Source organism: Rhinopithecus roxellana, chromosome 5 (genome assembly GCF_007565055.1).
Source record: "Rhinopithecus roxellana isolate Shanxi Qingling chromosome 5, ASM756505v1, whole genome shotgun sequence".
Taxonomy (NCBI): Eukaryota; Metazoa; Chordata; class Mammalia; order Primates; family Cercopithecidae; genus Rhinopithecus; species Rhinopithecus roxellana.
In genome coordinates, this window is record NC_044553.1 from 49,003,638 (window position 1) to 49,009,775 (window position 6,138).

Consider the following 6,138-nt stretch of genomic DNA (forward strand, 5'->3'; position numbering starts at 1 on the left):
ACTTTGCTGCATGTAAGACACCTAACAGTTAATTCCTGGTAAAGTTCTAGTTATTTCTGGATGTTGGTGGGGAAATGATAGTCCTATTTTGTACACTGGTTATAAAAGGTGAAAAAGACCATGGTTTGCTGTCCTGCCAGACTGCTCAGAGCATGTCAGTGTTTTGCAGGGTTAATTAAAGGCTGATGTGAAAATAGGTCTCCACTACATTTGGGTTCAGGCAATGAATGTGGATTCAGACAAGAGTGTTGAGGATTAAGAAATCCTGGTGGCTGGGCGTGGTGGCTCACACCTGTAATCCCTGCACTTTGGGAGGCCGAGACGGGCAGATCATGAGGTCAGGAGATCTAGACCATCCTGGCTAACATGGTGAAACCCCGTCTCCACTAAAAATACAAAAAATTAGCCGGGCGCAGTGGTGGGCCCCTGAAGTCCCAGCTACTCGGGAGGCTGAGGCAGGAGAATGGCATGAACCCGGGAGGCAGAGCTTGCAGTGAGCCGAGATTGCGCCACTGCACTCCAGCCTGGGCAACAGTGAGACTCTGCCTCAAAAAAGAAAAAAGAAAAAAAAAAAAAGAAATCCTGGTAGGCCAGATGTGGTGGCTCAGGCCTGTAATCCCACACTTTGGGAAGCCAAGGTGGGTGGATCGCTTGAGCCCAGGAGTTCAAGACCAGCCTGGGTAACATAGGGAAATCACCCCCCTGCCCAGTCTCTATAAACAATTTTTTAAAAATTAGCCAGGTGTGCTAGGGTGCACCTGTATTCCCAGCTACTCAGGAGGCTGAGGTGGGAGGATTGTCTGGGGCTGCAGTGAGCTATTATTGTGCCACTGCACTCGAACCTGGGTAACAGAGCAAGGCCCTGTCTCAAAAATAAAAATTAATAAAAGAAATCCTGGCCAGGCACAGTGGCTTATACCTGTAATCCCAGCACTTTGGGAGGCCAAAGTGGGCAGACCACCTGAGGTCAGGAGTTCAAGACCAGCCTGGCTAACATGGTGAAACCCTGTCTCTACTAAAAATACAAAAATCAGCTGGGTGTGGTGGCATGTGCTTGTAGTCCCAGCTATTCGGGAGGCTGAGGCAGGAGAAGCGCTTGACTTGGGAGGCAGAAGCTGCAGTGAGCCAAGATCACACCACTGCACTCCAGCCTGGGCAACAGAGGAAACTAAAAAAAAAAAAACAACAACAACAACAAAGAAAGAAAGAAATCCTGATAATCATGGTATATTATCTCCCAGAAACCTCTATCACTAGGTGACTCATTAAAAGAACAAATGTAATAATGGGGAACACTGATACAAGAACATCGGATTCTCATTATTTTTTTAAATACGGAACATTTCACAAATGTGCGTGTCAGCCTGGGCAGGGTCAGTGCTAATCTCTGTATTGTTCCAATTTTTAGTATACATGCTGTTAAAGTGAGCATGGATTATTGCTTTTAATAGACTATTTTCTTTTCTTTTTGTTTTTCTTTTTTTCTGAGGCAGAGTTTCACTCTGTCACCCAGACTGATATGCAGTGGCACGATCTTGACTCACTGCAACCTCTGCCTCCTGGGCTCAAGTGATCTTCCAGCCTCACCCTCCTGAGTAGCTCGGTCTACAGGCACAAGACACCATGCTTGGCTAATTTTTGTATATTTTTTTAGTAAGGACAGGGTTTTGCCATGTTACCCAGGCTGGCTCCTAACTCCTGAACTCAAAGCAAATCTGCCTGCCTTGTCCTCCCAAAGTTCTGGGATTACAGATGTGAGCTACCATTAATAGACTATTGTCTAGAGCAGTTCTAGGTTCATAGCAATGTTAAGTTGAAAGTACAGAGATGGCCAGGTGCGGTGGCTCATGCCTTGGCTGGTAGATCACTTGAGGTCAGGAGTTCGAGACCAGTCTGGCCAAAACAGTGAAACCCCATCTCTACTAAAAATACAAAAATTAGCCAGCTGTGGTGGTTCACGCCTGTAATCCCAGCTACTCAGAAGGCTGAAGCAGGAGAATCACTTGAACCCAGGAAGCGGAGGTTGCAGTGAGCCAAGACATTGCACCCCAGCCTGGACAACAAAGTGAGACCCTGTCACACACACACACACAAAGAAGTACAGAGATAACCCATATGTGCCTTTCCTAGACATACATGCATAGCCCTCCCCCCAGCAGCATCTTGCACCAAAGCACTACCTTTGTTACAATTGATGAACCTATATTGACACATCATTATCATAAACTATGAAAGTTCATAGTTTACATTAGGATTTAGGCCAGGTACAGTGGTTCATGCCTGTAATTCCAGCACTTTGGTAGGCTGATAGGGGCGGATCACCTGAGGTCAGGAGTTTGAGACCAGCCTGGCCAACATGGTGAAACTCCGTCTCTACTAAAATAAATAAATAAATAAATACAAAAATTAGCCCATTGTGGTGGCAGGTGCCTGTAATCCCAGGTACTTGGGAGACTAAGAGGTAATAGGTATGTGGTCCTATCTCAATGTTGTTTTAATTTGCGTGTCACTAGGAGAATCACTTGAACCTGGGAGGTGGAGGTTGCAATGAGCCGAGATCGCACCACTGCACTCCAGCCTGGGTGACAGAGCAAGACTCTGTCTCAAAAAAAAAAAAAAGTTAACTCTTAGTTTTATACATTCTATAGGTTTTAACAAATATATAATGACATGTATTCATGTATTCATCATCATAGTATCATACAGTGTAGTTTCACTGCCCTAAAAACCCTCTAGGCTCTGACTATTCATCACTTATTTTTCCCCAACCCCTGTATGTCTGGTTTTTCCTTTTGTCTTTTTAATTTTTTTTTTAATTTTTATTTATTTTTAGTATTGAAACATTCTCGGCCGGGCGCAGTGGCTCACGCCTGTAATCACAACACTTTGGGAGGCTGAGATGGGTGGATCACCTGAGGTCATAAGTTCAAGACCAGCCTGACCAACATGGTGAAACTCAAATTCCTCATGGCTGATCTCAAATTCCTGGGCCTAAGTGATCCTCCTGCCTCAGCCTACCAAGTAGCTGGGACTATAGGCACACACTACTATGCCTGGCCGCCTTTTCTAGAATGTCATATAATTGGAAACATACAATAGGTAGCCTTTTCAGATTGGCTTCTTTCACGTAGTAATATGTATTTAAGGTGCCTCCATGTCTTTTCATGGCTTGATAACTCATTTATTTTTAGTGCTGAATAGTATTCCACTATCTGGATGTACCACAGTTTATCCATTCACCTACTGAGGACATTTTCATATTGCTTCCATGTTTTGATCATTATGGACAAAGCTGCTATAAACATTGATGTGCAGGTTTTTGTGGGGACACAAGTGTTCAGCTTATTTGGTAAATACCTACGAACACAATTGCTGTATCTTGTGGTAAGATGTTTAGTTTTGTAAGAAACAGCCAAACTGTTTTCCAAAGGGGCTGTATCATTTGGCATTCCCAACAGCAATGAATGAGTGTTCCTGTTGTTCCACATCCTCACTAGCATTTGGTGTTGTCAGTTTTGTGAATTTTTGTCATTCTAATAGGTATATGGTCCTATCTCATTGTTGTTTTAATTTGCGTATCCCTAGTGACATATGAAAATATTTTCATATGCTTATTTGCCATCTGTATATTTTCTTTGGTGAGTTTGTTCTAATCTTTTGCCCATTATTTAATCAGGTTATTTTTCTTATTCTTGTGTTTCAAGAGGTCTTTATATATTTTGAATAACAGTCATTTATTAGATAAGTCTTTTGCAAATATTTTTTCCCCAGTCTGTGGCTCATCTTCTCATTCTCTTGAAATTATTTTAAAATTATTTGTAACTGTTGATTAACATGGCTATTTGGGAGTTCAGAAGCCTCAGTTTTCATTACCAAGAAAATGTTCTACAGTCATTCAACAGGCGAGCTCATAATAAGCTGAAAGTATCGGCCGGGCAGGGTGGCTCACACCTGTTAATCCCCGCACTTTGGGAGGCCGAGGCGGGTGGATCACTTGAGGTCAGGAGTCCGAAACCAGCCTGGCCAACATGGAGAAACCCGGTGTCTACCAAGAATACAAAAATTAGCTGGGCGTGGGGGCGGGCGCCGGTAGTGCCAGCTGCCCGGGAGGAGAATTGCTTGAACCTGGGAGGCGGAGGTGGCACTCCAGCCTGAGCTACAGAGCGAGACTCAGTCTAATAATAATAATAATAGTAATAGTAATAGTAATAGTAATAGTAATAGTAATAATAAGCTGAAAGTACTTTTCTGGAGATAAAGATTAAGGCACTGACCTCCGACTTCTGGAGGGATCAACTTGCATTTTCTGCAGTCTATAAAGCCTAGAGTGCCCTCTGCTGGTTACCTTCTGAAAACCAGGCAGTCGATGGTTTCAACTCATTTATTTTTGAAATAACATCATAAATAATAATCCTTAATCTCCTGTGATTTCTTTATCAAGTGACCTTCTGAAGGCTTATCTCAAAGAGAGAAAAACGACTATTCTTTTTTGTTTGTTTGTTTGTTTGTTTTTGTTTTGAGATAGAGTCTCGCTCTGTCGCCCAGACTGGAGTGCAGTGCCACGATCTCGGCTCACTGCACGCTCCGCCTCCCGGGTTCACGCCATTCTCCTGCTTCAGCCTCCCGAGCGGCTGGGACTACAGGCGCCCGCAACCACGCCCGGCTAATTTTTTTTCTTTTTCTTTTTTTTTTTTTTTTCTTTCTTTTTTTTTGTATTTTAGTAGAGACGGGGTTTCACCGTGTTAGCCAGGATGGTCTCGATCTCCTGACCTCGTGATCCGCCTGTCTCGGCCTCCCAAAGTGCTGGGATTACACGCATGAGCCACCGCGCCCGGCCAAAATGACTATTCTTTCTTTTTTTTTTTTTTTTTTTTGAGACGGAGTCTCGCTCTGTCGCCCAGGCTGGAGTGCAGTGGCCGGATCTCAGCTCACTGCACGCTCCGCCTCCCGGGTTCACGCCATTCTCCTGCCTCAGCCTCCCAAGTGGCTGGGATTACGGGCGCCCGCCACCTCGCCCGGCTAGTTTTTTTTTGTATTTTTTAGTAGAGACGGGGTTTCACCGTGTTCGCCACGATGGTCTCGATCTCCTGACCTCGTGATCCGCCCATCTCGGCCTCCCAAAGTGCTGGGATTACAGGCTTGAGCCACCGCGCCCGGCCAAAATGACTATTCTTTAATAACAACTTGATTCCTTAGTCAAAAGTGTCTTATTCCACCCCACCAGCCTGTGGAAAAAGAAAAAGAAAAAAAAAGTGTGTCTGCTACATCTGCAGCATGTGTAGAATTTTTTTAAGTGTGTCTAAGATACATTTTATCTTATTTTATTTTATTTACTTTTTAGAGACAGAGACTTGCTTTGTTGCCCAGGATGGTGTGCAGTGGTGCAATCATAGCTCACTACAGCCTCCATCTCCTGGGCTAAAGGTATCCTCCCACCTAACCCTCCCAAAATCCTGGGAATACAGGTGTGAGCCACTGTGCCTGGCCAGATACCATCTGAAATGTGATAAATATGTCTGTTGGTTCCCAAAATCTAAAGTAATTAGCATTTTAGAAGAATAAATTAAAGTAGCCCAGCCTAGGCATGGTGGCTCACACCTGTAATCCCAGTGCTTTGGAAGACAGAGGTAGGAGGATCGCTTGAGCCCAGGAGTCCAAGACCAGCCTGGGCAACATAGTAATACCTCGTGTCTACTAAAAATTTAAAAATTAACCGGTTTAGCCGGGCGCGGTGGCTCAAGCCTGTAATCCCAGCACTTTGGGAGGCCGAGATGGGCGGATCACGAGGTCAGGAGATCGAGACCATCCTGGCTAACACGGTGAAACCTCGTCTCTACTAAAAATACAAAAACCTAGACGGGCGAGGTGGCGGGCGCCTGTAGTCCCAGCTACTCCGGAGGCTGAGGCAGGAGAATGGCATAAACCCGGGAGGCGGAGCTTGCAGTGAGCTGAGATCCGGCCACTGCACTCCAGCCTGGGAGACAGAGCAAGACTCCGTCTCAAAAAAAAAAAAAAAAAAAAAAAAAAAAATTAACCGGTTTGGCTCTGTGTCCCCACCCAAATCTCATCTCCATGTGTAATCTCCATGTGTCGAGGAAGGGAGATGATTGGATCAAAGGGGCGGTTTCCCCCATGCTC

The 6,138-nt window shown here is 44.8% G+C and overlaps 1 non-coding gene across 1 annotated transcript; it reads right to left on the reverse strand.

The window, feature by feature from the left end:
- Positions 1–1,328: 1,328 nt before the first annotated feature.
- On the reverse strand, positions 1,329–1,432 carry LOC115897821. Its single transcript, XR_004057606.1, has one exon. It is a non-coding gene; the product is annotated as a U6 spliceosomal RNA (small nuclear RNA).
- Between the last annotated feature and the right edge of the window lie 4,706 nt (positions 1,433–6,138).